At 38.6% G+C, this 8,640-nt stretch overlaps 1 long non-coding RNA gene across 1 annotated transcript; it reads left to right on the forward strand.

Annotated features, from left to right (window-relative positions):
- Positions 1-918: 918 nt before the first annotated feature.
- Positions 919-1,428, forward strand: LOC147629870 (uncharacterized). Its single transcript, XR_015267715.1, has 3 exons — positions 919-1,036; positions 1,120-1,203; positions 1,296-1,428. It is a non-coding gene; the product is annotated as an uncharacterized LOC147629870 (long non-coding RNA).
- Positions 1,429-8,640: the final 7,212 nt, after the last annotated feature.

The raw sequence follows: 8,640 nt of genomic DNA on the forward strand, positions 1-8,640 counted from the left end.
CATGGAAGGGAAGAGTACGAGATTTTAAAATCACCAGAGGAAAGATATCGGTGAAAGAAGTTTTGATTCAGCATGTGTACATGCATAAAGAACTTGTCTTGCGAGACTATCCAAATGATCTTCCGCAACACAGGCCTAATTGTATATTTTTCTATTGTGGTTTTGTTCTTTATGAGGTGCATGGATTTTTAAGACAAAGCTTTCTTTCTTTGCTTATTGATATTCTTGTGTTATTTTATTTCAGATTTATACCCTTCATCGTATGAGACATGGCAAAACATCGATTGTGTTCTGGGATTTATAGATGTTTTGCATGGATCGATAGGAGAACAACAATACGAAGGTCGATGTGCAACAGAGCTAGCTCAATCCGGTATATTTTTTACTGATCATTTTTATCAGTTGGCTGGACAATGCAAACACACATGGTGTGTTAAGAAAACAAGACCTTCCAGCATGGAATTCAGTGGATTGGCCTCTCCCACATTTTAGTGTTACAGAGGCATATAGAGCCAAGCTTTTCAAAGAAGTACAGAAAGCTCTGAGGCCCAATATTGCCACAAGGATAATAAAAATTTCTTTGTGCATGCCTCTCACAGTTTTTGTAGACTTGTTTAATACCTTTCCAGTGAAGGTTTCAAAAACAATGTTCACAGTTAAAGCAACAAGTCTGGCATGCATGCCACAATTTTTGGATAAAGGTTGGGATAAGAAGACATGTAGTTCAGTGTTTTGTGAGGTTGTCCAACCTTCTATGCAACTGAAGTACATGGTTGCATCACAAAATTTCATTTTTTCTTTTTATTATAAGCGCAGTCGAATGCTAGGTACAAAACTAGTCCCTATGGATCAAGATGAAGATTCTTTTGGTGCAGAAAATAAACTTCTTGATATTGATGTTGTTGAGAATGGTGATGTGCTAGTCAATATCACATTAAGACAATGTTGATCCCTAGCTCAATTGCGCAATGACATTCTATTTGAGACAGAAGGTTCTATTTCAAAGGACTTTTTATTTATCTACAACAATAAGAAGGTATACCATGTGACTTATCCTAGTCTCATTAAGCACTGCTATTAGTTTACTTTACCCTATTATTTCATATTGCTTTTTTGCAGGTGCTCAAAAGAAGAGAGAGATCAATAAAATGCAAAGACATTGAAAATTTTAAAATTGAGATAACACAGACTCCATAAACAAAGGTATTATATTCAGAAATGTAAAATTCTGTACAGAAGTGTTTAATTACATATGTAGAACATATTCTTGACAACAATTTTCTATTTATCTGAAGGTTGATCTAGAGGCTGCTCTACATGGTCCAAGCTCACCGTATCATCTTTATTTGGAGAATCTACTTTCTGTTGCTCCATCTTGTCGTGTACAGTCTCTTGGTGCTGCTCCATTGTCTCCTCTACTGCCCCTGGAGAATCTGTTTGCTGTTGCTCCATCATTTCCTCAATAACATCAGCAGCAGCAGGTCCTTGTTCTTGTGGCTTCTCCTCATCAGCACTAGGTTCTTGTTCTTGTGGCACCACATCTGCATCATCTGTGTCATCAAGGTGTATGACACCTTCTCGGACTTTAGAGCTCTCGCCTAACTCGACAGTAGCTGGTACAATAGGTTTGGGGAAGGCATACTTCAAAAACTTCCAAATTATATCAGCTCTGAAACTATACACATAGCTCGAGTTGAAGCTATCTTCTCTCATCTGCAATGAGATATGATGATTTAGAACACTTTGTACCAATATCAAATTTTTTGAAGCTAAATGAAAATTATTTTTTCTTACAAGCTCTGGCTGTCCTATCTCAAAATAGCTTGAAAGTATATATTTGGCACTAATCAGCACTCTCCAGCCACAGCTACTTGAATCATCTTGTTGTGGTGTCTGGATAGTTGGAAAGATATGTTAGAAAGTGTTAATGTCTGAACAAAATAAAATTATTCAATAAGTTCAAAGGCATAGCATGAAATAGACATCAGTAGAGGGAGCAACTTTCTACCTCTAAATCTATTGGCTCTATTGAATCCAAAAGATTGACATTAGGAGGACACTCATCCAATGCATCTAGAAGTCTTCTAATACAACTGCAATACATATAATTCAGTTAGTGTGCATTAAATCCAAATAATGAAGTTTGAAGTTAAAAATAGCACACAAACCACTTACAATTTAACCTCTCTGTGTGTGTTTCTAAGAGAGTTGAATAAAAAGCATTGCTTCTGCTGGATGTCAATAGAAGCAAAGCTCCAGTGGTCACTGCATAAGGAAAAAAGCATTAAGAAATCAAAGGCTACAAGAGTACTCAATCTTGAAGGAAAATCCCAAAAGAAGCAGCCACACACATACTTGTTATGGTATGGAAGTAGCAAAATATCAACATGATCAAAATCACAGTGTCTGAACCAATTGGAAATATCCATGGGAGTTTCCTTTGGATCTCTTAACTTGAAGGAAATTGCAGGATCAATAATATAAACTGTATGCTGTACAGCATGGTTCAGCCAGCTTCTCATCATGCTACATTGGACAAAACAATAATTAATAAGGTGTAAGGGAGGAGGTACAATAAGGATTGTTTTGCAAACAAATGTAAAATAAAAGACACTTACTAGAGCATTGCAAGAATGATAGTATCTGAGCAATACTCATTCTTATGAGCCAATGCTGCCAAGCATGCTCTTGTCAAGTCAAAATTATTCTCTGAAAAATCATCTTCAATATGGACAACTATGTTAGGGCCCAGCTCCTGCAACCTTCTTTGTATCTGTAGCTCCATCTGTACAGTCTCCACATTTATAGCAGATTTGGATTCCTCTATTTGCTGCTTCAGTGACTCCTCATAAGCAGCTTTCCCTCTGGTGCTCATTGAGTGGGTCACTTCAACAACCTTCACCTTGTCTGCCTTCAATTTCCTTGTAGGTGGAATTAATAATATGTCTCTCATTTTAATGTCCTACCATTCCACAGGATGGACCAGCTTGTCATACCTCCACCTCACTCTGGACAATGTGTTGAAGTCCTTGGCCATCAGAGTTACCCTGTGAGCATGGGTTGCTAAGCATTGCATCTTCAAAGTACTTCTCCAAGTAATCCTCTGCCATTTCCTGTAAGGAAAGAATGGCAGTCTTGTTCCACCTAAAACCAAGGTGCCAGCTATCACAAATTTCTCTCACTAGCCTCTGAAAAGGTGCCTTGGGGATTGCAAAGCCTATAGCTTTTTGCTGTTTCCTGATCTCCTTTAGCACACCAGCAGAATGCTTTAACCTCTTGGACTTTTGCTGCAGCATGCTCATTGGCTTCCCCTTCCTGCCATGTGCAACTCTTCCTTTTGTAGGCACACTAGTTTCCTTGACATCAGCCCCAGCTGCTGCTGCTGCAAGCCCTGGCCCCTTGCCAGACCTCCTTGCAGTTGCCTTGGTTCTTGCTTCACTCTGAAAAGGTCCATACAAAGCAATAGTAAAAGATTAGAAACATGGAGAACATAGAATGATTAAAGAAGGTGATGACAAATTGGATAAAGCAAAATTAAACAATTTGCAACAAAACGCGATTATGATGATTTGAAATTTGTAACAGCTCAAAATCGTGTTTTTTTGCAAATACTTCAAATAACATGCTATTGCATTCATATGATGAATTCTCTATCTTTCCAACTATAAACAATATGTATTGAGTTTATAGAAGAACTATGCAGGCCTGAAATGGGTGGATGAAGAAGCATTTTAAAATTTGCAACAAAATGCGATTTGGACTATTTTGAGATTTCTAAAATCCTCTCCTCGCGTTTTGCGGCAAATTTTAGAGACAACATACTTCAGCATGCCTTTAGTCATTTCAGTGTGTATGCAGCTTGGTGCAACATGGATTGAGCCTATGGACATCAAGAAGTGATCAAACTCTCATTCAACAGGCCCAAATAAAAAGTCTTCCTGCTTCTACATGCAGTGGAGAAAATCTAAAAAATGCATATAATATTTATCATAATATGTAACCTACATCACATCAATCAATTCCTTACCCTAATATACTATTAAACAAGAAGAAAAGGAAAATGATTTTCTTACTAACCTGGAAGCTATCTGCAAGTGTGCTGTGCTGATGATGAGTATCCTGTGCTGGGTATGAACCTTTGCTGCTAGTCTGGATACTGATGGTGTAGAGTAGGGAGGTAGAGATGCAAGAGAACTGAGTTAGGAGAGTAGATTATTACAAAATACAAATAATGCAGTTATTAAATACCACACGTGTGAGATATAGTCGTTTTTTAACACGTGTGGGTCCCACCAAATCTTTTGGAATTTGAAATTTATGGGTCACTTTTTGCCTTGGAAATTGTGCCAATCATGATTTCATAATTAGATCCATTAACACTTTTCCCTCCCCGTATTCCATCCCTGCCAGCACCCTCCCATCATCCTTTTCTTTCCCACTTTGACCACTTTCTACCCAACACACTCCATCCACTCTGCAACCTGTCTGAAGACTACTACCATTACCAGATCTCCAGGTTACCAGTGCTACAGCTCAGTTTTGGAAGAGAGCAGGAGAATCTCCAGGGCTATTCCAACAGTATGGAAGAGGAAAAGAAAGGTCAGAGATCTATACCCTTTCCAATGTTTTCTGATATATATTTCTTCCATCTGTAGAATTCTTAAATCTCAGTGCCTAGAAATCTAGCAGATCACCCTAGGATTTGATTAGAGATGGATATGAGTAGGATTCAGAATTTTGCAACAAAATGCGATTATAGTGGTTTACATTTTCCAAATGCTCCAAATCGCGTTTTCCTGCAAATTCTGATATTTGTTTCAGTTTTTTATTTTTTTCCTCCTTCTTTTAATCTCTTTTGCACTGGGGAATTCCTCCTTGCATCATTTACTGTCCTAAACATTGTGAGATATCCCTAGCACTTTGATTGGAAATGGATGTCAATAGAAATTTAGAATTTGCAACAAAATGCGAGGAGAGCACTTTACATTTTTCAAATGGATCTGCATCGCGTTTTGTTGCAAAGTCTTGTGTCTCTTTTGGTTTTTACTGTTTGCTCATTGTTTTGCTTTCTATGTCCATGGAGATGTCTTTCTTGATGATGAGAAATGTTTTTGCTTTGGAACAGTTGATCCTCAGGCCCCTCCTTTCAAGAGGAAGTTGGACTTTTCTGCTGCTATACTCAGACCACAGCAATCACTAGGTGATTCATTTGTGCTTATGAAGAGTTTTGTTTGGTGATATCCTATACATTATCTGATTGCATATGTGAGCATATAGAATTCATGTTATATAAATTTTGCTTCAGGCAAAAGCAAGAGACTAGAGCAGAAAGGTGAGTCTTCCCTTTCAAAACAAAGGGAACCAGAAGAGGACAAATCTCCAGATTTGCTCCTATTTGACTTTCTTCACAAGTGCAAGGCTCAAAGGAACTTCCACATATACCACAGTATTTTCAACAGGGAGTTCACTATGAGCTCTCTCTTGGACCATCACAGAGATTTCCTTTCAGACCATTGGGATGTCTTCAAACAACTGACAGAGGCAGGAAGGATTGTGGAAGGTGAAAAGGTTTTTGTGCATTTAAATCATATTGTCTCCATTGACAAGCTGAGGTACCATGTGAATAGAAGGTTTGACAGCCTGCCTGAGGAATATAAATTCAGCTATAACTTGCACACCAGAAAGTGTAGAGTGCTTGAGGAAAACATGGCATTCCTTATGTACTTTGTCTTTCAACAGCAATCTCTAGAAGAGCAAGGGCAGGATACTGAAGAAGAAGATATATCTGTAGCGGAGGTAAAAGAGGATATTCCTATGGCAACAGATATGGCAGAGCAGGAAGAAGATATCAACCTCGAGGATGAGGGGCTGCAAGTGGCTGCTCTTGACCTTGTTCAACTGAGGACTGAAACTCTTAGGGCAGCACAGCCAGTTGAAGATTTTGATGTTCAGAGCAGCAACTATGCAGTGCCCATGCTTCCAGGTGTCTTGATTGGTGGTAAAGATTATGTTTTCCTCCATGATATAGAGTGTATGTTCAATTTGAGGGAGGACTATGCCATTTCCCTTATTGCCCAGGCTTCAAGGCTTGACAAGGAGGTTGGCATAGAGGATGACCATTCACTGCTAGCTTTGGAAACAACCTTTGATCCTGCAGAGGCCCTTACTATTTGTTTTAAAGAGGCTGAAAGTTTCCAAGAGCCAGATGAAGCTGCCTTCCAGCTCACCCAGGAAGCTATGAATCTCTCATCACTTCATAAGGAAAAACTTAAAGAAGAGGCTGGACTGGAGGGGAGAGGAATAAATCTTTGGAAAGATGAACTTCTTGTTGCTGATGAAAATGAGAGGGTATGATATTATTACTTCAAATCATATACTTTATGTTGTGTTTAAATGTTTTGTAGTTATGTATCATTGTCTCACTATAATCTTTTGATACATGGCAGCTACAAATTGAGGATGACACATTCCTCCAGAGATCAAGTGGAAGCAGGCCAGCTGGGTTTGGCAAAATGTCAATCCTAGCTCATTATATTCATGATCTAGGCAGTGCTAAGATCTTGATTTACCATAGGCAGTTGAGCAACAATGGAGAAGCCATTGTTTACTTCTTTAAATGTTTGTCTAGGGTATTAGGTGGACATGATCTTCCATGGCAAAAGGAAAAGATCATTTTAATAGAGAGGTTGTCCGCCATAGATATATTTGGGGATTATGTGAATAAGCAGGCCTCTAGGGCCTCTTACTTTTTGTCTTACACTTCTTATGCATTAGCATGTGGTGTTAAGGAGCCCAAATGTCTAGAGGGCTATGGAAAACACAAGCTCATAAGGTTTCGAGAGCCACCCATGATTGCATCAGGCCACACAATCCAAGAAGAAGAACACGTGGAGATAGCTGAAGACAAGGATACCCCTCTCAGACAAGCAACAGAGGCAAGCATTGATAAACAGAAAGTCGACATCAAGCCAATAAGGAAGAAAAAGAGTCCAATCAAGTTCAAAAAGAGAGTTCCGACTCGCAAGCCTTGGGAGTAATAGGATTTAGTCATCAAATATAGCACAAACATTATGTTGAAGTTGAACTGATTTGTACAAAGTCTTTGATCCTCATCAGTTCCTTGTCCGTACGGACGATCAGTACCCTTCTGCATTTGTCCCATCACCGTACGACACTTCAGTACTCTTCCCACACTCAAAAGCTTCTAAAAGTGTTTGACACTCAGTATTTTATTGGTAAGGATCAACAGTATGTCTAGCATAATTAAGTAGTATTGATTGAATTTTTTGTGTGTTAATATATGGATGTATTGATGCTTGTTAATATAGATCACATGTTTCACAAAAGACTTACTTTTGATGGAGTCTCAAAACATATAGGCATTACACCAAGAGTCACTTGTTCCACAGAATAAAAATCTATTGATTGAGTTTGAAAACATGTGGACATAACACCAATAAGTTACAAACTGCTATTCATGTTTACTTGTCCATTTATGGTTTCTAAATATCTTCGAATCCCTCCACTGTCTATGTCTCTCTGCTGCCATTGAATTGTCCAAAGTTTGTCTTCGTCTTTGCTTTTGGGCTAGAATAAAAGCAAGCTTGACTTTGGAGCTAGCAACTTTTTTTTTAGCATGCAGCCTTTGTAGAATGCCTCGGTAAAACCATTGGAAGACTTCCTTCAGACTATTTGCCTTTTGACTCCCTCCATAGTGTTGTGTGTGTCTGAAAAATGCATTACGAGCCATGTAGTGAGACTTCTCCATGCCTTGGGTAGACCAAATTGCTGGGCATCCATACTTTTTGACAAAATAGGGAAGGTGGTTGTAGATGATATGCTGTTTTCACAAAGACATAAGAATGCATAGTAAGTTATAAAAGAAAAGAGGATCACACTTAAGTAAAAGAAGAAGACATCACTTTACCATGTAGTGAGTTATATTGCAGGCTGTCCATGCGTCTTTCATTGACTTCCCAAAATGTTTTATTGCCTCTTCAAAGTTCTTGTAATCACTCTTTGTCCATGTTACATTGTCACAGAACATGAAAAGTTGATCAAGAGACCTCCACACCTCTGCCTTCACATTTCGTGCTTCCCCATCTGCCTCATGATCTTTCACGGCATTATGGACTTGCTTCCACAATCCATAACTAATCCTTGAAACTGTTCTACCTTGCCTTACTTGCTTACTATTGTGTTTGGGTCGAGACAAGAATCTTCTTGCCTTAACACCACCAATAGAGGGCTTGATTGGTACCTCCTTGCCATTGCTAGACTTTTTAAAATCCTTTGTGATATGAACATCACCTCCATGCAGACCTATATCGGATAACACTTTTTCCAATGCATGAAGAGCATCCTTTCTATTTCTTTCGGGACGGAGTTTCCAAGCAAATCCAATATACAAAAATACCAATTTCTCAATAATTCGACATAGAGCATGCAATGTGCATATGTGAACATTACATAGTGGAATGTCAAGAATGGCCTTGAAGTCAGGGTCAACTTTATCTCTATTAGGTGCTCTCTTCCACCATTTAGAATCCATTACGTGCGCTGATTCTTTGTAGTAAAGACAAGGAGACTTTGAGTTACCTCCTTTACTAACGTTATACATGCACTTAAGTGTTTTAAGAT

This window comes from Cibotium barometz, chromosome 17, assembly GCF_041138505.1.
Source record: "Cibotium barometz isolate CiBa-2024 chromosome 17, ASM4113850v1, whole genome shotgun sequence".
NCBI classification, from domain to species: domain Eukaryota; kingdom Viridiplantae; phylum Streptophyta; class Polypodiopsida; order Cyatheales; family Cibotiaceae; genus Cibotium; species Cibotium barometz.